Source organism: Falco rusticolus, chromosome 3 (genome assembly GCF_015220075.1).
Source record: "Falco rusticolus isolate bFalRus1 chromosome 3, bFalRus1.pri, whole genome shotgun sequence".
Lineage (NCBI taxonomy): Eukaryota > Metazoa > Chordata > Aves > Falconiformes > Falconidae > Falco > Falco rusticolus.
Genome location: NC_051189.1, coordinates 44,678,406 through 44,706,199, shown reverse-complemented (window position 1 = coordinate 44,706,199; position 27,794 = coordinate 44,678,406). Strand labels below are relative to the sequence as shown.

General features: G+C 50.5%; 1 long non-coding RNA gene across 1 annotated transcript in view; it reads left to right on the top strand.

Annotated features, from left to right (window-relative positions):
• Positions 1 to 11,622: 11,622 nt before the first annotated feature.
• The window catches only part of LOC119145359, a 34,094-nt gene continuing 17,922 nt past the window's right edge, over positions 11,623 to 27,794 (top strand). Inside the window, exons 1-2 of the long non-coding RNA XR_005103399.1 lie at positions 11,623 to 11,976; positions 20,939 to 21,047. This is a non-coding gene — a long non-coding RNA (uncharacterized LOC119145359). The remainder of the gene's footprint in view (positions 11,977 to 20,938; positions 21,048 to 27,794) is intronic.

Sequence of the window (27,794 nt, the reverse complement as noted above, 5' to 3'; positions counted from 1 at the left end):
AAACCCTTCGCTCCAGGGCTCCCACAGGGGATGGAAAGCTGCTGTTTTCCCTCACATGTCATGACATTTGACCACTTCACCCTCAGCCAAACAGCAAGCGGCTCGCTGCTTAATTTCAGGATCCAAAATACAATTGCTTTTTAAACTCCCTATGGACTCTTTCCAGGCTACTGCACAAATTAAGCCTGTTTCTACTCCTTTCCCCACCACTTCCTTTCCTTACAGAGCAGCGGCCTCTTCCTTCTTTTTAAACTTTTATATAGTGCTATAAATTTACGTGGAGAATTACAGATGCTAGATAAGATTTGCTGGCTGCCCAGGAGAGTTTTCACGCTGCTGCTTGGCTCCAGTGAGAGAAGGTCTCCTCTGCAGGCTCTACCTTCCCTCTTCCAGCAGCAGCTCCGAAGCCAAACGGGAGCAAGGCATCTCCCTCTTGCCAAGGGATCTGCAGCAAACAGTGCCACCCCGTCAAAAATTGTTGTAGTCCCCTGCTTCTCTGCGAGGGTCTGAGATGCATGGGGACCTGTGTGTCTTCTGAGTGGCTCTATGGTCTCCTGGTTTGCACCCAAAGCAGACCAGGAGCTGCAGTTTCATTTCCTTTACATGCCGATGAGCTCAGCTGTTCTGACAGCAGCAAAGCCATGTGGGGGGCTCAGATGTGGGCTGGGTGCAACCCCCAAAACACTGGCAATGGCATCTCTGAAATGACAGAGAGAAGCCCCATGATGGAAACCAGCCCTTCCCCACCCAGCCTCTGAGAGCTGTAATCCACCTCTGTGGCAGCAAGGGTGATGGCACTCTGCAAGCATGGGTGCCGGCAGGCTGAGGGAATCCAATGTCTTTTGTTCTCTGCTGACTGGAGAGGCTTCATGAGCCCATGGCCCTGGGAACCATCACCACCATGGCAAAGGACCGAGGGCAGTCACTCAAAACTTGGCCCCCAGTCATGTGGTTGAATTTGGTTCCCATCTAGATTTTGTTTTGAAGTCTACATGAATCATTTTGAGTCTAAATATGCCTGCTAACTGAGCTGGGTTTCATGTGGTTTTGTCCTTTATGCCTGCAGCCATTGCTCCACTGTCTTGCTAAGCATCTGGTGACACTGGTTTCTGCAACAGAAATAAACCTGTGAAGACCCTCTGGCTAACAAATATGAAAAACCCTCTGTAAATATGGTTCACTATGAACATTATAGCAAAAAAACCCTCACAATTAGCAATGAGTGAAAATTAACTGTTGATATGCTCCTGCTTTGGTGCTTAATATTACCTGCCTAAATGTCTATAGAAATATCAGCGCTGAGGATGCACAGCAGTACAGATTTCATGTTTTACAGTGGTCTGGTTGTCTCATCAAAGCTAAAGTAGCTGGACTGTAAAACTTGTCTGGTGAGTTAACAAATCCTCAGCAAGCAGAAGTCACAGGGGACATCTGCTGTTTTGATTTTTAATCATTTTTGGCTTTGAAAAAAATACTCCGCTTCTCCAGTGTACTATAAAACCATCTTTGTGTAGATACTTGGTATGCTGTGCCATTCACACCACCAGCGCAGCTCCACAGCCCTGTTACTAGGTGTTACATGCTTATTAAAAAAAAAAAAAAAACCAAAAAAAAACCAACCATAACAACCACTCACCAAACTGCTTTGTGTGGGGACAGCCACAAAAAGCCCGGGCAGGTGCCGCCATGTCACAGGGTCCCACGGCCACATGTGGTCCAGTACCTGCAGTGGCTGGGGCAGCCCCAGCTCCACTGTGTGAACCTGAACTTTGGTGTGAACCTGAACTTCTGCATTTCCTGCCTTTGTGCTGTTTTGTTTTGCTCCATTGTTGGCCTGCCTGGCCTCCCCCCTCGCCTCGCCAGCGGATGCACCCTGAATTCAGCTTCTTCCTATTCTTAGAATCCCTCCCTTATTTTCTCCTCTTCAGGCTGCAAACAAACTTTTGTGCCTTCTCCATGTTTTGATTGATTTTTTCCAGCAGCTGAGTCAGCACCTCCCTTTCTCTGTGAGGCAGCAGCCCTTTAAAGCCTCTGTTATCTTGCATGCGTGCCATTTGCTACAACCACCACCTAGAGCGTCTGAGATAAGTAAAGCAGTTGAGGGAGTAACCATGTCCTCACAGCCCATGAATGCTTCCAGTCAGGCTGGGAAATAATAGAAATATTTATTCTCTGGAAAAGCCTCCCGCAGCTGCTCTCACTCCCTCTTTGTTTCAGCCGGTGCTGCCCATCTCAGTGGCAAACTGAGATGGAGCTGGGGAAGGCCTGAGCCTGGTGTAACGCCCGGCTCTCCTCCTCGCTAGCAGGATTTTTAGTGAGCATCAGGCTAAGGAGAGACCAGCTTTGCTCCCCCTCCTCCATGATATCCTCAGCCTCTGGTTCTGCCGCAGGCACCTGGCAAGAGACAGGGTGGCAGTGCCAAAACCTCCATGGCAAAAATCCTGGGTGATGAGCCCCGGGTTTTAGGAGGCAGCGGCGCAGCAGCCAGGGGACATGTTGGGGCTGGGGGTGACCCTCACTTTCCTTGCAAGGGCCACTGAGCCCCAATTGCCTCCCTTTTTCCAGCAAGATATAATGGAGAAGAGGCTGCGGCACAGGCGTGGAGAACAGTTTGCGCTGTTCACAAGGCTTGCGCTGAGCAGAAAGGCTTCAAGCTGAAGGAGGCAGCGCTGGCGTGCCAGGTTCAGCCGGGCTGGCCAGGCTGAGCCGCGCCAGGAGCAGGTAGAAACAACAGGCAAGGGCCAGGCATATAGTCAGCAATATATATGTGCCCACTTGGAAAAAGGGTGAGAGCTGGGGGGGGACACAAGCATATATTCTGTAAACTTTTCAGCATCCTGTTTAGCTTCTCAGGATGTAACCCTCAGGGTAGAAACTCAAACTGCAGCTTAGCTAGAAAAATCATGCAGCGTGTATGAAAAACACCCGCTAGACCTGTGAGCTCATTTTGTGGCCCCTTCCTTGTATCCCTAATGAGCCTGTGCCCAGGCTAGATGGAAAACTAGTTTCATCTGCTCTTCTCTCTGGAAGTACCTGTCATGCAGCTCCTGCAACGAGGAGGCAGCTGCTTTTGGTGAAGGCTCCTGCTCCAGGAGGTACAGAGGATTCTGCCATTTTTATATCAGACCAGCAATTTCTACATCAGCTGTTTGCAATTAACCTTTTTCTTCTATCTCTCTTCGCAAACCAGCTGAAGATCAGAGGCTCAAAGCCAGAGCGCCAGGTTTATCTCAATATGTTGTGTCTGAGCCATGGTTTTTGACAGGCTGGAAGTGGCTGTACAGGATCTGGGCAACAGTTGCTCCCAGTCCTGGTTTTGCACCCCTTTCTGGAAGGGATAACTGGGAAGCAGCCAGTGGTGTGTCAAGAGGCCGGGTACTATGGCTTGTCAATGAAGTTTGTGGGGGTTAAACAGCATACTCTCTATCTCTCAGCCGTAGCAGACTTACAAGTGCTATCAGAGAAAGCTCTCATGCCAATGTCTTTGTATAAATATGTATTTATCATTGTACTGAAAAGTGCAGGGAGTTGCCATAAGATACAGCTGTCCTTCCCGAGGGCTGTGGCAACCTAAGGATGGGCTAAATCATCCCCAAGACTTTTTGTTGTTGCCTACATGCCTGCCTGTGTCCTGCTCCGCTCCACTCAGTGCTGTGTCCTGCTGGGGTGCAGCTCCCTGTGTGCAATTTTTGGGGGTTCATTCCCTCTCTGGAGCCTGCTGGAAGAGACGGGCTCTGGTAGGTCTGAGCTGTGCACAGTCTTCACGGGGTTCCGGCTCCCCGCACCGGCACTGCAGGGTCTGCAGGCAGCCAGCTGCGCCTCAGGACCCCTCCATCCCTCTCATCCAGACACTTTCACCCAACATATCAGGTGGAAGTGGCTGGACCTTGACCAATTTTTAATTACCAGCGCACTGATTGAAACTGTGGCAGTGGCAGCTACCTGGAGTCAGTAGGAATTGACTCCTGTCATGTGGTGGGTATAATCTGCTCTCACTGTGATCCTGCCGTGGGACCCATGCCAGGAGAGCAGAAACCAGATTTTCAGAGGCGGTGAAAGCCCGCAGCTTCTGCCAGCAGAGCAGTGTGACAGCTCCTCCATGCCACTGCGAACATTGGGCCACAATCCCCGGCCAGCCCTTGTGTGTAGGGTACCACTATTAGATAGCATTGTGGCATGCCATGCTGTGTTCTCAAATAAAGAGAGGAAGGAAAAGGATTTTAAGTAAACAAGAATGGAGCAGTTCACAGAGCCGTCCGCTGCTGCCAGGCAGCCTCGTCAATAACTTGCATACTTGCCTTGGACTGCAGATTATTTTAATGTCAGCACAGATGCCATTTCTGGAAACTCCCTGCAGACCAAGGACATCAGAGGAGCCATTTTATTGTACTTGATGGGTGAGCGCAGGAGGCAGAGGTTAATACGACTGGTATCATGCACAGAGTATGCAGAATAAAAAAGGCAGTCTGAAAAGTTCATGTGAAAAATGTTTCATTTTCTCTATACATGCTGAAGAAAAACACATCATTTCCTCCAATTCCTGTTTTTAAATGCACATTCATGATTTTTGCAGCCGCTAACGTGTGTAACGCAGCACCGTAAGGCTCTCCTGAGCATAAGACTTCTCACCTAATATGCACATACTTAACTGCCTCTGAAACTCATTTATCTACACCAGCTACTTCCAGACTCCCTGGCATAAAACAGTTTTGCACCAAAGCTGTGTTTGTATTCTCGTATGTGACAACACCACATGAGGTGTTTTGGTGTTATTTTGTAAAGCCTCTCTTTTTCCTGCACATGAACCACATTTGTCTACGGGTGTGAGGAAGCCCTCCCACCTGCTTTGGCTTTGGAGAGAGATTTGAGAAAACAGTAGTTGTGTTTTGAACACTGCGTCAAATTAAGAAAAATAGAATATTTTTCTACATACTCTAAAGAATACTTAAGAGCATAAAAAGGTTTGGGATCACGTTTTCAGATACCCTCACCAGAAGTCACAGCAAGTTTTATGGCTGTGGAAGCTTTCCAGACCCGCCATGTGCCCAGCCCAGGCAGCGTGCTGCTTTCAGGGCACCTTGGTGGTGCCATGACACCCAAATGCCCAAAACCACCTTAAGCACAAACGTCATTGCACATGCTGGAGGGCTGCCAGCACAACCCCTGTTTGTAAAGGTGACTTTTGTGTCATAGAGAAACCTCTTTGCACACCGGGCTGTGAAGAAGGAGTAACTGCTGTTCCTAAATAATTAAGTCTTCCTAAACCTCTTAGGGAGCAGCACAGACAGGAGAGGGAGAAGAAAAGGGTTTGCTGTTGCTAACACGGGCATATTTGTAACACCATGAAGGTAAAGCTTAGGGAGATGCTGGGAAGGGATGGGAAAGGATGCTCAGGTCACTAATTATTGTGTGGTTCTTTATTATTATAGGGCTGAACAGGGACCCTGGTGCAGCAAAGGTGAATGTACAAGCCCCAGGTGATGACCTGGGAATGGGATGGAATGGGATGGGACGGGACGGGATGGGATGGGATGGGATGCCCCCACAGGCGAGTAGGGGGCTGGCCAGCTGCACCTCTCTGAGCATGATACATCAGTTTGTCCATGCTGTGAGAGCAGGGAAGAGGGTGCCGTGATGTCCCAGACCTGACTATTCAGAGCAGCCATGAGTGCTTATGAAGACAAAATACTAATGCGTTGGCTGGCTGAATGCTCAGCCTCGGTGAATGCTGAGAAAGCAAAGGGGCTTCAGCTATTTCGAAGACAACAAATCCAGACAAAAGATGCAGTAAAGCTGACTGTAACAGCATATGCCACAAAAAGTTAGCTCCTCATCCTTTGTAGCCAGGATGGGCTGCAGCTGCAACATGGGGGAGAGAGGGGGGGCAGAGCAGGAGCGCAGCTGCTCCCCGTCACGTGGGGAGAGCCCACACAGCACCTCCTGGGGATGGCTCAGAAAAGAGGAGGGAGGGAGGGGGCCTGGCCCAGGATCTGCCGCGATACCACTACCGAGGGGAAGCAGGTATGTCAGGTGAGGGACAGTGAGCACCAGACTACACACCAAGGTGCTCCTGTGCACATCACCATCTGAGTAAAAAAAAAATCAGAAGGGTTGGAGGCGGTGAAGTTGATGGTGGCTGTACGGAGCTGTAGAAAGATACCTGTGCTGTCCTCCTGAAGTCCTGAAGTGGGTTTTGTTCATTTGGAAAATGCAACGCTTTATTAAGGCTGTTGATTCACCATCAGTTGAGCTGGAAGAATAATGGACGGATAAACTGGGCTTTTTTTAACCCCAGATGCTTAATAAACCTATTCCTGAACAGACAAGCATATATATTACAAATTCAGATGGGACAGTTGGGAACTAGCAAGTAAATCTGGGTGGAGAACCCTCCGCATTACATCCTTGAAACTATTTTGCAGATTTCATAGATTATCCATCAGGGTTCAACATGCAGCAGTGCTACAGGCCAGGAGTGATATTCGTGAAGAATTTAAGCACATAAAGTTAATGATGTGAGAACAGGTATTCACTGCTGTAGTTAAGGAGGAGGAGGAGTTTGGTACAGCATCTATATAAGGACAACACAAGCAGTGAGAGATTAAAACGTATATGGGTAGCAACAATGAGAGAGAATACCAAAGAGCAGAGATGTCATGTGTGAGGCATGGGGTGGTTCTGAAAAGGGTTAAAAAAGATGGTGCTGCAAAGGTTAAAGCTGTAACTCAAATGCAGATAGAAAAAAAGGATTTAAATCAAGCGATGGATGCCGTCAGGTACCTAGGTGCTTGTATATCACCAGTGTGAAGGAAAACATATACCTTCCTGAGATGGCTGCAGCACAAAGCGGACGGGATTGAGGCATGGAAGACCTGGCATCATCCAGCCAAAACACCCACTACCACAGCTGTCCCCTTGCTGGGAGTGACACCACACACACCCTGACCCATCAGTGGGTGTTGCTGAGACCATCATAGCACCAAACTGTGGCTTCTTAACACTGCGATTGCGGCAATAGTGGATTTGAGCACTCAAGTCAATGTGATTTCCATCACTAGGACCTTTTTCTGATTCCCCATAACTTTCTCAAATTAATTCTAGGGTTTCTTGCTCAAGCTTTCCTCATGAATGACTTGTTGTTTGAAGGGTCAGGGAAATAAAAAGGCAGAAATGCAACCAGAAATCCAGTCTCCTTTTCAATTCTTACAGAGGGATTTAACCAAATGCAACCATTCGACCTGAATATTCCAAACAAAACCAAACAGACTTCGTTCAGGCATAGCACAACCTCACAGATCTCCGTGGAACAATCCAAATTCTAAGGAAACTAAAGTAATTCTTTCTGCATAGACATGGTAAAACTGGATTAATAGGCTGGGGAGTAGCTATCATACAGCTATGCACATATTGAGCTCCTGAGCACCTTTCTAATTTTTTTCCCCATCTTCTTCTCCTGGAGTGTCTCCGAGCATGATGAATTCCACCGAAATACGTAAGCATAAACTCCACTGAAATGCCCAGGGCAACTGGACCGTAGAACAACTTCTCAATAGCATATTATTAGATATATATTGAGATATTGATATATATATTATATATATATATCAATAGGTCATATTATTAGTTGAATTTGCTGATTGAGAAACTGATGTTTATAACCTGCCTTACTAGCACAGGACTGGGATAAGAATGCCAGTATCATATTGCCTAAAAAAAAGGTAGTAAAAACAATGGGCAAAAACATAGGGTAGGAAGGGAACTGATGCTGTGGAGAAGTTGAGAACAGAGACACAGCAAGAAAAGGAGCTTAAACCCGCTACTTAACAGGACTGCAGCATCTCAGAAAAGTGTGTTTCTTCTCAAGGAACATGAAGTATTTTTAATATATTGGATCCTACCTATAGCTCCTGCCTGCACATCCTCATGTCAAGCAAAGCCTAGGAAAAGTACTCATTGCCTGAAGCACAACAGGATGCGATGGTAGGCTGAGAATTTGCAGAAGACACAAAAGATCAAGCCAAATTCTGCAACTCGCTGTTCATTTTAGCTGAGAGATTAAAATACTAGCAAAAAAAGGAAAAGATGGAGCAGATGCAGCATCTCCATGGGGCTTCTTCTCGCAGCCGCCTTCCTGTTCCTGCCTTGTGCTTTCTCGTCCTCTGGAGTGTCGCGGCAGTCCCAGTTACTAAAAAGGCACACGGCAGCACCGCAGTGTGCCGGAGCAGGCGCCCATGGGGGGCAGCGGGGGGATGGATGCAACCCGAGGCAATTCCGAGAGACACTTGCGTCTTCTTTGGAGGACATAGGACGGCCCCATTTTGGGGCAAGGAGCCATCTGCTGTTGGATGCAGAAACTCCCGGCTTTCTGGTGCAAGATGACCTGCAGGCTATTCCTGGAGAGGCGGGGTGGAGGGGGGGGTAGGGGATCCTGTGCAGGCTGGGCCCCCCAGGCTGGTCGCTGAGTGGAGAGCGGGAGAGGTTTGGTGGCCCTCCTCCCTCTCCGGGCCAGCACCGCACTTGTCCCGCTTGCACAGCATCCAGCCTGTGGTTTCACAGGGCTCCCTGGCCGCATCCTCATGAACAGAGAGTTATTGTCACTGCGTGGGCAATTACCTTCCCCAGCAATTACACCTCCTTCTGTGCCGGGGGAGAGAGCCAGGCAGGCTGGGGGCACCCAGCTCTCCCTCTTACATAAATTCAACAACCACCAAAAAAGGTTTCAGTGAACTGGAAAAAAATGCTCAGCAACACAGGAAATAATTAAAGATTAATTTCACTCCAAAGAAGACAATTTCATTTTGTTTTACCTTTTAAAGTCCTGAAACATAAATATTTCCAAAGTGAAACATCATTTTAAAATACAGAATTGAGTATTTTCCTTTTGAAAATTGTAGATACTTTCATTTGAAAACCTGAAATTAAATGCTGGAGTATTTTTTTTTAATTGTCACAACTGTTCACCAAAACCACAATGAACTTGGCCAATACTTTCAATGGACTTACAGTTGCATTTTTTTTCTGAATCATTCACTCCCTTGAAAATAAACTGTCCCACCATGAACCAAGAGCACAGCCTTGGCCCTTCAGTATGCAGAAAGTCTGTATTTCCATTCATCGCTCCCCAATGTACATTAAAGATCGCACATAAGATAAAATTATTGAGCAGTGTAAACCATGCATAGTGGGAAAGAGAAGAATGATGAGGTGTATCCGCCAGGCTCGATCCACATCAGTCACTGGCTTCCTCAGCAAATTCCTTACCCAGCTGAAGTCAACAGCAAAACTCTCAGCAGCATCAGGAGTTTCAGGGGTTTGTTTTATTATATTTCCTCATCCCCAAATTTGCTCTAAAGCACCACTTTTTAACCTGAAAACCTGGAGCCACTCTGGAAAAAAACCCTCAATCCACAACACCCTGATGCTCCTCAGCAAATGTGTTTCGGAGGCTGTGGTGCTGCATCCTGATGCTGCCACGGTGCACGCAGGGACTTTCAGTCCACAGGTACCAGATGCTGTGGTGACGAGCAGCTGACAGCGCCATGCTGGTTCCAGCACATGCACACACGTGTGCACATGCACACCCTGCCTCTCCCAACACACACAACAAAGAAACCCCATGCCCTCCCCAGCCTCTGCAGCATCGTGCATTCCCTGCTGCACAGCTCCCACGTGGAACTCCAACATGTCTTCAAATGATTCTGCTATGGCTTTTTTAATTCCAGATCAATTATTTGCTTTTCTGTCTATATAATGGCTATGCTCTTATCAGTGATGTTTTTCTCTCTCACCCATTTCCTCTCTTTTTCCTTCCCTTTTTTTTGGGTGTGGGGGTGTGTGTGTGTGAGGATTGGAAGCTGCTAATTAACTCTTTGCACAACAGGGTCCAGGGCACTCATCACCACCCGACAAAGGTGGGGCTGGGAGGAGGAGGAGGAGGAGGAGGAGGAGGGGGAGCGAGGAAGATGACACAACAAACACGAGGCTGTGCAGCAGCCGGTTGCAGACACAACATCTGCAGAATGAGGCCATTTTTCTGTAACTCTAATCTCATAATTCATTGTTTGTGTGGTGTGGGTTACAGTAGCTGAAAGGGGGGATAACAGCAGGTCAATTTGGCACAGAAGTGCGTTTGAATCTGCAATGAGGGACTAGCCCACCTTCTGATGAGCTGCTGAACCGCGGCCAGAAATAGAGAAAATAAGGAGGAAAGTGGCTTAAAAGGAGAAACAAGACCCTTGAAATTGTATAAACCTACCAGAAAGACTTATTTCTTTGAATTTGTGGGGGTAGCATGCATATGGCAAGCGCCAGGGGGATGTGACAGCCTTTTCCTTGCCGCTGCTGCTGTTCATTTACTTTTTGGGCTCCCATGAACGCAGGCTGCTGGCTTGGCTCCTGCGGCCAGGGTCTCGCTGGCACTGCCGCAGCCGGGCGCCACGGCACTATCTGGCTCTTCGGTCCTGCCAAGCCTTTTGCCCCGTTTTTTTTTTCTGCAAGGGAAAAAAAATATTTTTTTTGCCCACAACATTAAAGGATGCCCGCGCCCAGCACAGGCGATTGTGTGAGAGGTGTGTTAGTTAGTGTTAGTGGCTGATTACTAAACTTCTCATTTCAAACGGCAAAAAACATAGCATGTCAGCTTAAATTAGCTAACAGCAAGGGAGTGTCCTTCTCGGTTTGCAGGCCACAGCACATCTGCTCTTCGAAGAAAGAGAACGAGCAAAATAGGGTTGGGTGGTTGATGGTGGGTTGGTTTTTTTTTTTGCCTCCCCTCAGCCTCCCATTTGTGCGTGCGTTCATAAATATCCTGATGAGAGGCTGCCTCTGTGGCTGGCATGTGGGAAGGGGGAAGGAGGGTGGATAAAGAGCGATTCTCCGCCTGTGCGGGGACACCCTTCCTCCCCTCCCCGCCACCTCCTCTTCCTCCCCCTCCCCTCGCCGTTTGACCTTGAGTTCGTTCTCTGCTCCTGCTCCCACTCCCCTCCTCCCCCTGCCCGCCTGCATCTGGCATCCGAGGCAGGCTGGTGCGGCTGGGGGGCCGAAAATCCCCCTCCCCACGCCCCTTCACCCCCGCGGCTCCAGGCGGGGCGTGCGGTGGGTGCTGCCCATCCACCCCCAGCACAGCCCCTGGGACGCAGGGGGCTGAGGGCCAGGAGCAGCCCCCTTGACTCCCCAACACGGGTGTCCTGTGCCGTGGTGCTGCCGCTCAACGCCCCTAATCCGGTTGTCTTTTCCAGCAGCGTATTGGGGAACAATGGACGGCCTTGTGCCGGCCCGGGCTGCCCGTCCCCGTCCTTGCAGCTGGCGCGTCCACCGGTGCTAAGCTCCAGTGAGCAGGATCAGCTGAAACCCTCATTCCCCTTCACCCTCTTCAAGGGCTTCCCTATCCACTGGGGCCGCTATCGGTTACACGAAACGTTTGGTTCGCAATGGGCTGTTTGTGCTGGGAGGCAGAGGGACCTTCCAGCAGCAGGCAGTGATCCTCGGCAGAAAAAGCTTGCCCTGTGTTAGTTTACAACAGTTTCACCCACACAGAAAAGTACAATGGAGACAGATCATGCACAATGACAGGCTGCCAGCGGCTAGGGGATCCATAATTTATGATGTTTTTCTTACCGATCTGGTTTTGGATTTCACAAGCAGGCCCGTTTCCTTCCCATTTGTTGCTTCCTTCCGTCCCCGTTTCAAGAAATTGAACACCGGGCTCAAACAGGAGAGAGAGCAGCAGCGGCTGCCCAGCTCTCCCAGGTGGCTGCGTTTGCCCGGGGCGGGTGGGTGTTCCCCAGCCCCCCCTTGCCACCCCAAGTCCATCACAGAGAAAGGAGGATGCCCTGACACACACCTTGCCGTATCTCAGCTTCTGATGAGCGGCAGCCTGTGATATGTGCTGCTGCTGCCCTGAACCACACTCAGGTTCACCGGGTCACCCCGGCAAAAGCAGGGCTACCAGGACTCCCAGCAATTGGCTGATTAAAGGTAAGGAGGTTAACGTTGGCTTGTAAGGATTGCTCTCACTCAAATAAATAAGAATCAAAACTTTATCTCCGCTGTCGTTCCTATCTAGTCATTGCTCCCTTGCCAGAAATAGAGGCACCGGGGCAAGATGGGGGGTCAGGCCCCCTCCGCAGCCAGCAGGGCTGCGGTCCCTCACATCCCGACACCGAGGCGTGGAGCTACGGGGGGTTGCTCGCCCAATGGGCCAAGCCTGAACCGTGCACCTGGGGGGACCCCCTCCCCCCAATTTCAGATCGGAAACCAGACTGCTGGCTGCAGCCCGCCCCGCCCCCACTGGGGAGCCCACCCGCGCGGAGGGGGACGAGGCAGCGCCGGGGTCCCACCGCCCCCCGCGGGCCGGCCGGGGAGGGGCGGGGGCTGCGTGCCCCTGGCCCCACGCCACGGCCGCGGCCCCGCTGCAGATGGCTGGGTCACCCGGGTGGTTTGCAAATGACCAAGTAAGGTTAAAACCACAGTCACTGTGGTTACCGGCAGCTGTGATTAGTCACACAGTAAGTGATCCAATTATAGCAACCCCTCCCCCGCAACACCCCCCACCTCATCTGTTTAAAAGGAAAAGCCCAGGCCTCCCTTAACTCGATTTCAGCACGGGTTTGTAGCCAAAAGAAAAAGGACCCTGAAGTCGGACAGGGAAAAGCGGGGAGGGGGGAGCGGGGGCGCGGCTGCCGTGTCCAACCTGCCGCGGCTCACGGCGCTGGGCAGCCGCGCCCGCCCCCGCGGGGGTGCACCGAGGGCTCCGGCACCGGGCCGGCCGCTGGGGGGGCGGGGCAGGGGGCACGAACGGCTGCCGTGGTGCCCGCCGCGTGTCCTCGGCAGGTCGGTCCATCTCTGCCACCGCGGTTTGCTGACCCCTCTCTCGCCTGCTTCCCACCCGCATTGCTGTGCCGCTCAGCTTCCTTTCCTTCTTCTTCTTTTCCCCCTTTTTTTTGTTTTTTGGTGTGGTGTTTTTTTGGTTGGTTGGTTGGGGGGGGGGGGTGTGTGTGTTTGGTTTTTTAATAACAAGGATTTCAGCCCGTTTCAAGGGCCCCCCACGGCTCACCTCCCGAACGGCGGTGGTCTTCAGAAACGCGTTTCCCCCCTGGCCAGGCCCAGGCTGTGCCACCGGCAGGCAGGGGCCGGGGCCGGCTGCCCGCCCCATCCTGCTGTCCCCCAGCTGGCGCCGGGAGCAGGTGACGGGCACCTGCGTCCGCACGGCCGGGTGCGCCCCCCGGGCCCCTCCCCGGCGGCCACCGGGTGGTGCGTGGGGCGGGTGGGAAGTGGGGGAGGGGGGGCATTAATTTGCCGCGTGGCAGGCGGCAGTGCCTGCCCGCAGAGCGTGGAGCTGGGCACCACCTGGGCACCAAAGCCACTGTCCTGCCTGCGGGAGCCTGCGCCCGGTGAATCCCGCAGGCATCCTCCGCAGAGCCCTGTGCGGCAGGGCACGCTGCTGCTGCCGTCACTCGCTGGTGTTTATTGTCGTCTTTCAGTGCAGAGCAATCCCTGGGGCACACACAGGCTCGGTAATGCCGATCCTGTACCAGATCCTTCGCCACCTCTCCTTGCACGTGTGGTTGTTTTGGCCGTGCAGTGCTTGCATGTAACCACCCCAGCTGCGAGCACGGGTGCTCTTCTTTAGCAGGGTGAGGGTTGGAAATGGCTAAAGCAAACCTGCAGGTGAACAATAATGCCACAACTTTGTTCCCATGCCGCCGACTTTCACCCCAGTGCAGTTTTATGGCTCAGCTGTAAATCCTTGGGAAACCAGCTAGTGGAGACCCTGATCCTTCAGCGTGGTGTTTGCTGCGGCCTTCATGGGGTGAGCTGCTACAGCCCAGCCCTCCTCCATCTCATGGATGGAGCCACTTTGCTCCCAGCAATGGGCTTCACAGCTCCATCTCATGTACACCTCGGGTTCTATCTGGTCAGGGCTGAAGAAACACCCACAAAACCTGAGGGCCCTGTCCTGAAGGAGGGCGAGGGAGGGATGGGAGGTGGTGGACTGACCCCAGTTGCACTGTGGGGTGGCTTGGGGGGCTTGTCAAGACCCTGCTAGGAAAAATCTCTCCTCTTGAATTATGGGGGAGTATGTGGCTCCTGTCATGGCCATTTGCTGTCCACACGCTGACAAATCACTCCTGGCTGAGGGCAGTGCTGTCCTGGGGATCATACAGCAGTTTGCAGTGGGTTTCTTGGCATTTCAGGGCGATTGCTGTGAGATACTACCCAAAGTATTTCTGAGGGCAAGATAGAGGTGGGCACCTCCCTCTCTGCCCACCAGATCCTGATACACTTTGACTCAACACATTCCTGACTCCCTGAATAACTGGGAACTTCCCTGGAGGTCTTCCAACAGGTGCCCTCTGTTACGTTTCTGGCCTGCTGATGTTGCCTTCCTGCTTGAACTTCCCTGCTTTTCCTGTCTTGTCCCGTCCCCTGCCTACCTTCCTGCCTCTTGGGTGAGTTTCTTCCCGCTCCTGCCTCCAGCCCTCCCCAGGCAAACCAAGGAAAACGTCCTCTCCTCCCTCCATAGGGATGTGTTCCCCTTGTGCAGCCGCTTGTCAAGTGCAAGCAAAGTGCCCTTCTCTTTGGAGACGGGCACTTCAGCTGCAACACCCACCGCGGTGGGAGCCCCCCTGCACCACCGAGATGTGGAGGACCATGTCTATCTACCTCTTCCCTGTCTGCCCACCCTCCTGGCCTCTGGGTCAGGATTTGGCAGAACTGCACTGGCACAATAAAATATTCTAGTCCCTTCTTGGACTGGTGCCAGCTCCATATCAGCAGCCTGGGTAAGCAGCAGCAGATGTCAGGCCTCAAAGAGCCTTTTCCCAGTGGAGGGGAAATGAATGACATGAAGTCTAGGCCAAGGTGGTCCAGCCACAGCCACCACGATGCCTGGAGAATGGGCATTCTTCCTGCCTCTGTGAGCACAAGGATGAATGGACGAAGGGAGGACTGGGGCATCCCACCTGCCACTTGAAGGTCCTCTCAGCCTGAGGCACTTGCTTCTGAGGGCACTGCTTTTCCTAAAGAAAGAGAAGGGTCTCATGAAGGTTGGGAGCATGCGTGGCCAGACCCTAGAAGTGACAATCAAGCAGGGTTAAACACATTCTGAGCGTTAGTTATTTTCTAGTTGCCAAAGTGTGCCAGTCCCCCAGTGAGGCTAACTGGGCTGCATGAGCCCTTTTTCTTAGCACGACGAGCCCCTGCCCTGGGAACTGAGACAGGGAGCAGTCAAAAAACTCCTCTGGCCCTTTGCACAGCATCCTCTTCAAGTTGTACCACCTCTGCTCAGAGCATCTTCCCAAGGCCAGTATAATTGCACATGAAGCAACAGGACTGGGATGGCAATGTGTAACGGGCACCCCACATAAGTCCTGCCCGTGAGGTTGCAAGGACTGTCAGAAACATCACCATTAGTGGTGCTTATCGTTTGCACACCAATGAGATATAGAAGCAACTCCCAAGAGAGGGATTACATTTTCTCCACATTTTGGCAGAGCTGGTTCCTGCCAGTTAAACAGTTCGTATTTTAAAGTCTGATCCAAAACCCACAAAGCCCTGCAAACCTTGATCGGCTGTCATTCAAATTCTTTGTGAGTAAAGAAGTGGAAAGAGAAAGAAAATAATTTTCTTTAATGAATGGAAGGGAAGGAAGAAATTCCCAAATAATTATAAGTGTGTTTATAGTGACTCCCACTGTTTTATGCCTGCGACCCTGGGTCAGATGTGGGGTTTTGTAGAGATCCATCCTTAAGTACATAATACACTTGTCATAGATGAGATCAGCTCTGATGTATTTTTCTGGCAGCTTCAGAGCCGTCATATTTTCAATGTTTTGTCCAGTCAATCACATCTCAAATGGTGGGGTTTCCATCACATCCCACCACTGTCTTGTAGGAGCTCTTTGTTAGGACAGTTTCTCAGTGTTGGCAGTAACTCTCTGGGTAGAGAAAGATGAGCCTTGTTTGCAATTTGCCTAAAGATGACTTGTTTTATTTGTATCAACTGGATGTAAAATGTAATCCCTTGCAGTTCTTCCTGGCTCTTACCAGCCTGACTCGCATGGATCAAGGAGCATATACCTACGTGGCTGAGCACGATACTGTGCAGAGCTGCCCTGGGCAGACCTGAGCAGCCATCCTCACTGACTGGAGGCAATAAACCTCTGCTAGCTCACCAGCCCTGCTGGGAACATCAACCTAGGATGAGCAAGACACCTGTGCTGCATCCAGCACCAGATGTAGCTCCCTGAGAGCCAACTAGTGAGTCTCAGCCATGCCAGCAGACACCCACTTAATGGCACTGTAAAGGTGGTGTCAAGCTCAGCCGCAGTACCTTGCAGTGATGAGGAGCAGGCAGCACAGCTGTGAGAAGTGTGTAGCCCGGAGGTGTTGCTAATGGGCAGCCACAGGTTCGCTAGTCCCCTGCCTTCCTTGCAGGAAATCTGCAGGTATATGCCCAGGCTTGGAAACCAGGCTGCTTTTAACACATCTTTACAGGCATCACCAGGTGTGCTCAGGGTCTGCCCAGCCGTTTGCATGCTCACCTGCCCCTGCTTCCCGTGAGGCTGTTGCTGCAGGTAGGACGTGTGCGAGCAGCCCATCTCCACCTCCTTGCTCCTTCTCCCTTGCCGCAAAACCCTCATACCAGCTGTACAGCTGCTGTAGGATCCTCTCCTGCTGTAAATTTACCTAGATACATAGGCACTTTGCTGATGAGTTTATACTGTGGGACACCAGACTGTAGCTGTGGATCTTGGTGCCTGAGCCCAGCCGTGGGGGCTGCTTAGGTTAGTGCTTGTGTGCTACCCTACCAGCAGCACCAAACATCTTCACTCATTTTTATGGCACTAGCCTATGCTGAAGTAGGAGCACCACAGCAAAGGGGATATCTTCTGCAATATCACACACATTTAAATATTTTCCATGCCAGCACTGTTCCTGCTACATTTGCATTTCCGTCTGCCTGTCCGTCTCTGCCTCGAGCAACCAGACTCACCCACACTCCCGTTCTCTGCTGGCTGTGAGCTGAAGTAACTGGGGGTCAGTTATGTCCCCAGCTGTTAACAGCACGGGACTGCCGGGGAAGTGATGTTCCCTGGCCGTCCTAGGGCCCAGCATAACTGGGTCAGCAGGTTTGGGGAGGTGTGTGTGACATGGTGAGTGGGGAGGATGTTTTCAAGAGGGCAAAGGGAGACCTGACAGAGTGGGCGGTGGTGGGGGACAGTGGCCTTCCCATGCCTGCTCCCCGGCAGTCGTCCTCCTCCATTTATTTTTTTATTCTCTTGCTGTATTGGGTGAACTTGAAAAAATTTGGTGTTTAGGCGTGTGGCTTCAAGGCACACACGACTACCAATTTTTGAAGAGCGGAGTGCGCACGCCCCCATGCACCCTTCCCCAAGATCCCACATTTCATAAAGCAACAGCGCTGGATAGGGAAGCCTGCACCTCCTTCCATGCTGCGCGCTCCGCCTCCCTCCTGAACCACCATGCAAGGCAAAGCAGGGCAAGGCAGGACAGGGCAGGGCAGGGCAGAACTTGGCGAGGTGATACCCCACTCTGAGCCTGCTGGCATTTCTCTCCCCGACGGTTTTGACAAGGCAGCGTGGTAACGCTCCTGCCCAGGCCAGCCCTGCCTGCGGGCTCACATGTATTTCCGCTTACACGGGAGCTCCCACCACAGCCCCGGCAGCTGCTCTCATTGATTCTATTTTCAGCTACTCGGTGGTGCCCATCATGACTGTGTCTGTGGGGGAGGCTTTCAGAGGTGCTTCCCCATGCACAGACGCAGGCAGGTGCTGAGCAGGGTTTTCAAAATAATCTTATCCTTCATGACTTAGGAGCAAAGCATGCTGGCACCCCTTCTACCCAGATCTGCACCTTTTGTGCTGAGCACAGGATTGTTAGCTAAGATTGTTTTGGTGTCCTCACCCTGCTTGTCTTCTGAATCACTGATGTGCAAGCCAGCTCCTATCTGTGGTAAACCCCCATAATGGTGTTAGCAGTTAACACCAAGCCTGGGTAAATACACCCTGCCCCTGAGCTGGGCTGGCTTGCTTGGTTTGGCTCTGGGCTGACCACTGCTGCTTGGTCTGCAGTGAGGTTGGAGCATAAGCAAGGCAGGCTCCTATCTGCTGTTAATGTCTTACTGGAACTGAGGCAATTTATATTAGCCTAAGATAGGTCCTCGTTGGTCTCGGTGGCATGCATTGTGCAGAGCAAATGTTTGTTCTGTGATTCATGATTTGGGAAAGAGCAAAGGGTATGCTCAGAAAGAGACCACCACCACCACCCAGTTACCCGATTAGTTTCCCTGACATAATTTTTTTTCATTTCTTTATTATTTTTTCAGTGGTTTCTAGTTTATTAAGAGTTTCATAATATCTGGCGTTGTTATTTAAAGCCTCATGTCCTGGAGTCTTGCAAATGCAAAGGAACTGCTGCTTTCAGTGCAAGAATAAACAAAGCAAGAATGAGTTTCTGCTTTCAGTAGCCACAAAGACATGCCAGAGCACTAAACACCACTCAGTCACCCAAAATGTCAGCAAAGAGAAAGCCAGTCTGTTACACTGAGGTGTATTTAAAAGCACGTCCTCCTTTTCATTTCACTTGGGGGGCCGCTGAGCAGCAGACTCACGCTTTCTGCATGGTGACGCTGCATTTGACCCATTTTTGGAGTGGGATGAGAAGCTGGCCATAAGCTGCAATGAGGCGGCCATGGTACAGTCAGAAGGTGGCCCTGGACCAGTGAGGACTGAGGACGTGGGCATGGTGCAGTGAGGAGATGTCCTTGGAGCAGGGAGGAGATGTTCCTGGAGCAGGAAGGAGGTGGCCATGGAGCAGCGAGGTGTCCCTAGAGCACTGCAAAGGCAGAAGCTGCTCCCTGGGCATAGAGGAAGGAAGGGACACCCCCCACTACCACCTAATGGATTCCTTCAGATAAAAGAGCCCCAGCTACCTTTCTTCCCTGTAATGGCCCCTGAGGCTAATGTCTTAAAGAGGAAACAAAAGGATTGCTTTACATCACACAAGTGGGGCAGGAGCTCAGTGGGGAAAGGAGCACTTGAGTGCTGCAGCACTGCCAGGGCTCCTACAGCAGGATGGAGGCCAGGGGGAGGGGTGCAGCTGGCCCTAACTTGGGCTTTGCTGTGTGGCCTCCTGGTATTAAACCCTTTATTAACCCCTTCTCTGCTGCTCTGGTGTTCACGTGCTCCGGGAGGGCTCTTCTGTCCTGGGACGTTCGAACAAGTGGGGCCATCAAGGCAGGCCGAAGTGTTTGCGTTTCATGGGCATAGCCAGCAATGGAGATGTAAGGTCTGCGGCAGCTAAACCAGCCAGAAACAGCAATAATAATACTCAAAAACACAAAGGAATTCTGCAGTAATACCTTAAAAACGATGGCAAGCGATAAACACAAGGGAGCTTGAAGAGCCGAACTCGCAGGGCGGCAGGAAAGAGGCTTCCTACGGAAGAGGGGTGTTGGGCGAGTGCACAAACAATCCCGGGTAGCGTGCAGCTTCCAGCGGCTCCAGCTGCGTTGCTCTTCCTTTGTCTGCTCTCTCCTCTGGCAGCTTTCCGAGGGGAGGGCAGAGCAGGTGTGACAGCCACCGAGGGAGGCCCAGCAGCGGCAAAACCAGGCGGCCAGGCGGCGGTGGCTGGGGGCTGCAGGCAGGAGCTGGATGCACCAGGTCCGCTCCTCTACGGAGGATGCTGCGGCTTGTGCTGCCCATCGCGACTGGCTCTGTCACAAGAGCCATTGTGTCCCTCTGGCTTCAGGTGGCTGTCGACTTTCTAAACCACCAGCTGAAATTTTTCATACTCAGTCCCCGCACAGCACCTTCCGTGTATCTGTTTTTGGCAGGGGTTTGAGTAAGGAGAGATTGCTATAGGGAGGATAAACTGCCAAACAAAGTAAAAGAGACACCTTTGATTAGCAGCTAATAGAAGAAAATCGACTCTTTTGGACCATCATCATCCTTGCCACACTGGATCAGAATGATGCTCTGTCAGTGCCCCGGTTTTGACCCTGCCCTACACCAGTTTCTTTGCAGGAAGATGCAGGGAAGTGGGCTAATCAGCATCTCCCCCAAGAGCATCCTCCTCACCCCTAAGATCCCTGCTTTGTCACATCCCTGAGGCATGACCTCTCTGTGCCTCTCCCAAACTCATTTTGCAAGGCACGTGAGTCTTTTGTGCTTGGATTTAACATGATGCTTGAAACTTGTCCCAATACCGGTTCCCACTGAAAATAAATATATTGCTCGGTTGAATATGAAGCAGCTGAAAAAACCTCTGTGGCTGGCTGATGTGGTCTGCTAAGACTTTCAACCTTGCAGGGCGAGTCTGTCCCCTCCGTGATGTTACAGAGCATGCAACCTTCCTTCAGGCCTCAGACCTGCACTGGCTGCTCTCAGAAAAACTTACCAGAGGATCTCTCCTGCCATCGAAACCTATATGGATTGCAGACAAAGTGAAAAATAATTAAAAATTAATATAGGAAACAAATAAAACCCTATCCTATTTTAACAGCAGGGCCAAGGGAGAATATTGGGCGCTGAAAATGTCACGTCCCCAAGGAACAGGCACCATCTTTTCAAAGGTGCAGTTCTCCCAGAAGCAAGAGGAGCAGCATCTGTGCGTATAGCTTTTAAGTTCGTAATTTGTCTGCAATTTCTCTGCAATCACCAATATTCTGCTGGGATTCTAGGGTGCTTTTTTTTTAATGTGTGTTTTCTTTTCCATTGCAAAGGCCCAACTCTCTCTCTGAAAGCCCATATGCTCCTGTCCTGTTTGACTTTAGCGTGCAGGAAATGGCCTCTGTCCAATTAGCAGCATGGGAATTAGCACTGCTTGAAATTCGCTACTCCCCACCATATTCCCCTCTGAGTGTGCTGAACTTCAGTGCTCAGTTTTCTCTCTTTCTCTCTTTGTTTTTTAAATAGCACCGTGAAGACTGAGTGCATAGGAAGCTATTAGAAAAGCACTGTTAATACTGAAGTCAGGAGATGCAGCCGTTAAATTCCTAGTGATTTTAACACAGAGGTATTTCAGGTGAGTTGTGTTTTCAAGTTGTATTTTTTTCCAGCTTAGTATGTATCATTTATCTTGTAAGATGTTAATAGCATTGGCAGTTCTTGCAGTTCAGTGTGAACACATAACATTTGATACGTTACTTAAGCCCGAGCCTCTGGAGTCTTGTGAATAACAGAAAAATCTCAGTTTTAGCACCCTCACATTTGTGAAAGGCGTGTTGAGCATCACCAAAGTGCAAATGGAAAACGTAAAATAAAGAAACAATCACAATTCCATAAATAGACCTATATACATAACCATGTATATTTATACCTAAATCATTATTTTTAAAGCAAACTGTATGGTGTTTTGCTGGGGTGGGGAGAAAGAAACACATGTTCTTTGTATATTTGGGATTGACATTTCTGTGTGAACACCACAAGTCATAAAAAGGAGGAATTCATCTGAGATTGCACTAATTACAATACCTCGTTTTTATCGTCCCGTTCTCGAGGTTTTACCAGTGTGACTTTAACGTCATACGTTTCTGTGATGGTGCATATTTACTGTATAAAAGAGATAGCTAGTGCTCTTTTGTGATGAATGCAAAGCATGCAAAGGAAACTTTTTATTTAGGCTGCTGGACACAGACCAAAGCTGTGGTTTTTCCTAGCTGTCTAGCTCCCAGACTGACTCTCACAGTGGGTGCCTAGTGTCACTGTAATGGGTTTTTCGAAGTCCTGGCCTGGATTAGGCAGTTACAGATCAGAGTGAAATGCCGACTACGTTACACATAGTTTACCTTTTTTTTCACAGCAATTTTGAAAAAAAATTCTTTAAAGTGCACTTTAAAAAAGTTGCAATGGAAAGCACGTCTTGTCTCCAAGGCAGTAAGTCCCTGCTGTGTCTTTTGCCATTTGCCCACAGTCACAGACAAAATTAAACATCATTATTGTCATTATTTAAATACCTTGTGCCAAGCAACGTCTGCTAAGGACAGGCTCCAGTTGCACTGGACATTCTACAAAACTACATTCAGGTGTAGTGCCTAATAGGTAAGTTATAAACCATGGTAACTGGGAGAAACTGATGGAAAGTCGGAAAAGCATTTGTTTAGCTGGAGAACAAATTGGGTGGATTGAGCTTCCTTCTCCTCTGCCAGGAAGCTGTTGAAAGTGTCTCATATATCAGAAGATATTTAGGGAGTCAAACGTCTTTCCCATATTCACTGGGCCAGAACATGCGATGTCCTGTGCATTTGTGTTACCCAGCATCGGTAACTGGTTCTCTCTTATTTCTACATGGAAAGCTGGGCATGGCCTACACAGACACAAAACAAGGGGGCCACACCTGGACACTGCAAAAGAAGTCAAGATTTCCAAGTGTCTTTTCATTCTGAGCTGGAACAAAGTGGAAACATTTTGCCAAAACAGGGGAGAGCACGTCGGCGAGCAAGTTCACGCTGAACTGCACTGCAGGAGGCTTGTACAGTGCTCTGGAGATTAGCACAACCCCTCTGTAAGGTGCGAATGGTGATGAACTGGGAGAGTTTGGCCACGTGAGAGCACAAGGTAGTGTGTCTGGATGGCAAAAATAAACGGATGACATTTGTGGCAGTTTGGAGGCAGCCCAGAGGCCCATTATCCATGATGAGGAACTCTTGCTGTATCATTCAGTGATGGAATATTAAGTAAGAGAGTGCTAGGAAAGGATCTGGACGGAAGTGCTGTAACACAGGACGGAGAGACACCAGTAGCCTTTGGAATAACACTGTTTTTCAAGAAAGATTTATTTCTGGTTTTTATTTGAGGAAGAAACTTACTTTTATTGATATACTGTTTAGCCAAACTAAGACCATGGGCAGGTACTATCCAAAAGGTGTGTAAAATAGGAGACACTAATATTTATAGGGGTCTCTGGCAGTGTATGGCTTCACCTCAGTGTTTGACATCAAAAAATTCTTCGGTCAGTGTAATTGCATCCCACCTATGCCAGGGTTTGAGCTGCTAATTTATACAAGCAACATGGACCCATTCCCACAGTGTCCTTTCCTAAGAAGACCTTGGTATGTTTGCTAGGTCCTGCACAGCACAAACCTCATACTATCCCAGAAATTAGCTATTGTAACACCGTGGTCATATGTAGACATTTTTGTTAAAAGGATTTTCTTCAAATCTAAAGGCCACTTATGGGTCACTGTCCCTCAAATGTGCACCTGATCATGTTGTAAGGAGCCTGTTGCTGTCTGTCCTTCCCCTTTCAAGGGCCCATGACCTAGTGGACACAAGGGCTGTCCCCAGGTGCCTGGGATGCTATCGTGCTCCTCATAAGCTGTGTGAAAGGAGGTGATACTGGTGTTCTGGTGTGACAGCAGCGAGGGTGGTGGTAGGTGGCCCGGCATGCAGGGACCATCTATGTCCTCCCTGTGTGCGAGATGCTGGGGACAGAACTGCTCCGCCGGCTCCCCTTGGGGTGGGTGGCTTGGCATCAGCCCTGACCACGGACCCGCGCAGGGGCGTTGAGTCCTCCCTTAATTAGCCCTGACCTGTGGTCATTGACAGGCTCTCAGCCATTTTAATGAAAAGATGCGTTGTAAGAGTGACCTTGATCTAACCGGGAGGTGCCAATCACAGTGAGAATGACTGTTACAACAGTCACCGCCAGCACATTGGGGGCCTCAGGACCAGCAGAAAGGCAGGCAGCGGGATCTGCTCTGCGGCTTCATCCCCCAGCAGGTCAGAGGAAGCCCCCAAGCCCAGAGCAAGTGAATTTAGGTTTCCTTCCCACTATGTGCTTGGGTCCTGGTCCAAGGAATTATATCTTCCATGGGATCTTACTGAACTTCACCCCTTACTAACCACACAAATGTCTCCTCTGTCCCTGTGCTGATGCTGACCCTGTCCTCCAGCAGCCTTGGCCGGCAGTGCCCAAGCTCCGGTGCAGCCTCACCCACTGCTGCAGCACCCTGGGGTGCTGTGCTGGGACACCCCGGCTCTGGGGGTCCCGCGCAGGGCCTCCCGCTCCCTCTCCTCGAAACCCCAAACCCCTTCTTTGTTCTGTGCCTTCATTCCCTATTCATGTGATCACCTCGGTGCGATGCTCTCTCCTTCCCTGACTCTGCAGGAATCAGCAGTAGCTTCCCTCTCCATCTGCCGCTGCAGAAGGCTCCTGGGCTGCGCTCTGCCCTTCCCCCAGTATTTGTAGGTCTCTCCCTCCCTCCCCCATCCCCCCCCCCCCCCAAAAGTCCTCAAGAGTCAGCTGTCACTTGTTTTTATTTTCTCCTGGCTCCTGTAGCACGGTCACATCTGACTTGCCTGTGCTATTCCTCCGTGGCTGGGGGAAAACGCGGCCAACTTTTGCCTGGTGTCAGTTTAGCCGCCTGGGCCTCCTCCTCCTCCTCCTCCTCCTCCTCCTCCTCCCCCGGGGTCGGGAGCCGTTGCCGCACTGTCTCCCCTCCTTTCTCATCATGGCTGGGCTGCAGCTGGCGTGACTGGTTTGAACAAATCTGGGGCCCCCCGCGAAGCCGCTCAATTGAGTTTGCCTCCCCCTCCCCTCCCCCTGCCCCCGCAAGGCTCGGGAGGGTCTGTGTGACTTTTCCCCCGCTTCCCCCTCCCCTCGGTGGGGAGGAAGGCCAGTCCGAGCTGGAAATGGAGAAGGGGACTCCGGTGGTGGTGGTGGACAGGGAACTCGTGGCGATGGCGGGGGACAGGCAGTGCCCCCGGGATAAAGCGAGCTCCCCGCGCCGCAGCCGGGGGGATGCCTGCTGCCTTTTGGGGCTGGGCCAGGACAAAGCAGCACCAGCGGCCCCAGCAGCATGCCAAGGGCCGGCGGGCATCCCTGCCGCTGGGTTCCAGCGTGCCCGGCCATCCCAGCTGCCCATCCCCCGGCTGCCTGGCCCAGACTGGGACTGCTGGACTGGGACTGCCGGGGTCCCCCAGTCCTTAATGAATTGACCCTTTCCTGCTTTCCTGCTTATCCTTTTACAATTGCCCTGGGGCATGGTTCATTTTACTCCCTCCTTTAATGAGTCAAAGGGGTCCAGTTGGAGGCTTTCCAAGACTAAGCTTCCTGCGTTTCTTTACCCTTTCTACAAGCTTAATGAATATGCCACCAAAAAGCTCATTAGATGTAATGTCAGTTCTATTTCTGGTGCTCCCTCTTGGAGAAACGGTGTCCTGTGCTGGGAGGGAGATGAACCCAATGAAAGGCACAAATAAATACCAACCCCCTCCTGTCCCTTCGTTCTTGTCTTTCTCTTTTTCATGTTTAAATGGGAATGAGGGAAGATTCATGAGCCCTCCTAACTTCTCCTCTCATGGTTCTTTTACTCAGGACTGTCTTCTCTCTTTGCCCCTCGGACTAAAACCAATAGTCTGGGCTTTTTTGCTCCTTGTTGCTGCCCTGGCTGCTGCTGTGGCAGGGGGGCAGTGGTGGTGGTGGGAGGTGGCAGGGGGGCAGTGGTGGTGGTGGGAGGTGGCAGGGGGGCAGTGGTGGTGGGAGGTGGCAGGGGGGCAGTGGTGGTGGTGGGAGGTGGCAGGGGGGCAGTGGTGGTGGGTGGTGGCAGGGGGGCAGTGGTGGTGGGAGGTGGCAGGGGGGCAGTGGTGGTGGGAGGTGGCAGGGGGGCAGTGGTGGTGGGTGGTGGCAGGGGGGCAGTGGTGGTGGTGGGTGGTGGCAGGGGGGCAGTGGTGGTGGGTGGTGGCAGGGGGGCAGTGGTGGTGGTGGGAGGTGGGGAGGTGGGAAGTGCAGGGCTGTGTGGGGGAAGTGAAGCCTCTAAAGAGGGATGCAAACCACAGTGCTTCTGGGAAGCAATCAGCCCTGTTTACTGCAGGTGAATCAGAGCTCCATGACTGGTGAATCACTGGAGTATTTGACATGTCAGAGCGGTGGAAAATGATTCACCGAAGGTTTGATCTCTGGAGAACAGGTTTTTTTCCCCTACCAAGGCAATTTGGGATTGCTTCAGGGTTTGCTTGGGTCCCCCCCTGCCACTTCCAGGGTAACAGCCATTCACAAAGACAGGCAGACAGGCAGAATGGAGGGGCGGGGGAAGAAATTGAAAGATGCAGTTGGTTGGAAACAGTTCCCTCTTGCTGCCTGTCCTTGGATATTGCTTGTCACATGTATGAGGTGAGCCTAGTCGCCAGGAAGGGAGAAGCAGCCGAAGGTAGAGGATGTGGTTACTTCGCAATATACTGTATCTCCGCTAGAAAGTTGCAAATGCATCCTACTTAACCTTGTAAGCCCCTTGAACCCTCCCAAAAGGTGTAGGAGAAAAGTTCTTCTTTGTCTGCCCTTGTGTTTCACTTTCTACAGATGTATTTGTCAATGTAATGTTATTTTGTCATCTGCGTTACGATCACCTGGCAAGAAGGCCTTCTAATTTGGGAATGAATATTCTCATCTCTAGGAATCGTAAAATGTAATATGGCTTTTGATGCAGCAGGAGCACTAACGCCCTCATAAAAAAAAATCCTACTTATGTTTGAATTTGAACAAGGTATTACAATGATTTAAAGGGCACAAGTCAGAAGTATGCCAAGATTAGTGGCCTCCTATTGGTCTTAATCTTGTTCCCTTACCATTTTCAAAGATATATTAATAGCTTCAATTTTTAATTTGAATTTTCCTTCCCTGTAAGGTATCATTAAGTTGAAAGGTGCAAATGAATGACACTGGTAATTTGGTCTGCTTGAATGTCTGTGCCTAGTATCAGAGGGTCAGAGGTTTCCAAGTTGCTTCCCCATGTGGACATCAGTTACAGAGTAGATTGTGCCCTGTACCTCCAGGGGTGTGGAGAAGACAGTGGCCGTAAGTCACCTTAAACTTTCTAGGCTTTCTCTTCCTATGTTATTTCAGGGCTGGAACATCCCCCTATTACTTACTTTTGTCGACTTTCTTTAGTGCATGTCTCAGGAGACAGCAACACACTTGCCGGGTACGGCCCCTTGGTGTGAGTGCGGGTCACAGAACGGGTCCCTGGTTTGCAGAATGAGGCCACCCATCATGAGCACGGGCAGACAGAAGGGTTGGCTAATACTTTTCTGCAAAAGTTCTAAAAATGATGCTACCTAGATACTAATAACTGTTTATATTTTGCATCATTATGATTTTATTCTAATTAATACTGTGATGGATAAAAGCTTCTTGCACAATTAAAATGATGAAGTAATAACACAGAAGATGGGAATCTCTAGAGCTATGGGACAAAGGGAAGTAGCAATTAGTGGAGCTATCTTTAGCTCTTTGGCCCTTTGCAAGGACAACAGAGAGCTATTTAATATGGGGGTTGGGAAAGCGCTGTTTAAAAAAATTCTATTAGGAGAATACTTGTGCGCTAAGTTCCTCGGTTCTCCCTTGTTGTCCCTAGCATCCATTCACTTGTAAAATAGCCCCGTTTTTCTTAGTTTTTAAGACGAAACTGCCTTGTGTCCCTTAACCTTGTCTCCTCTGAGGGAGATAGAAATTCTACTGGGAAGCCCCGCAAGAGATTAGCACTACTGCTTTACTCACCCCCATAGCTACCACCTCCTTATTTGTCTAGGAGCATGCTGTGTCTGGCAGCTGGTAAGAAAATAAATAAATAAACCCCAGGAATCAAATTCCTGAGGAATCTGGTCATTTCAAGGTTCCTCTATACATTCACAGGTTTTAAAGGCCAGAAGGGACAATTATATTCTGACCTCTGGTGCAATATAATCTATTGAATTTCTTCTAGTGTTGCCGGCATTCAGCCATATGAAACAAGTTTGTGCTCCTTAAAATCCTCTCCTCAGCTCTAGTCTCTTC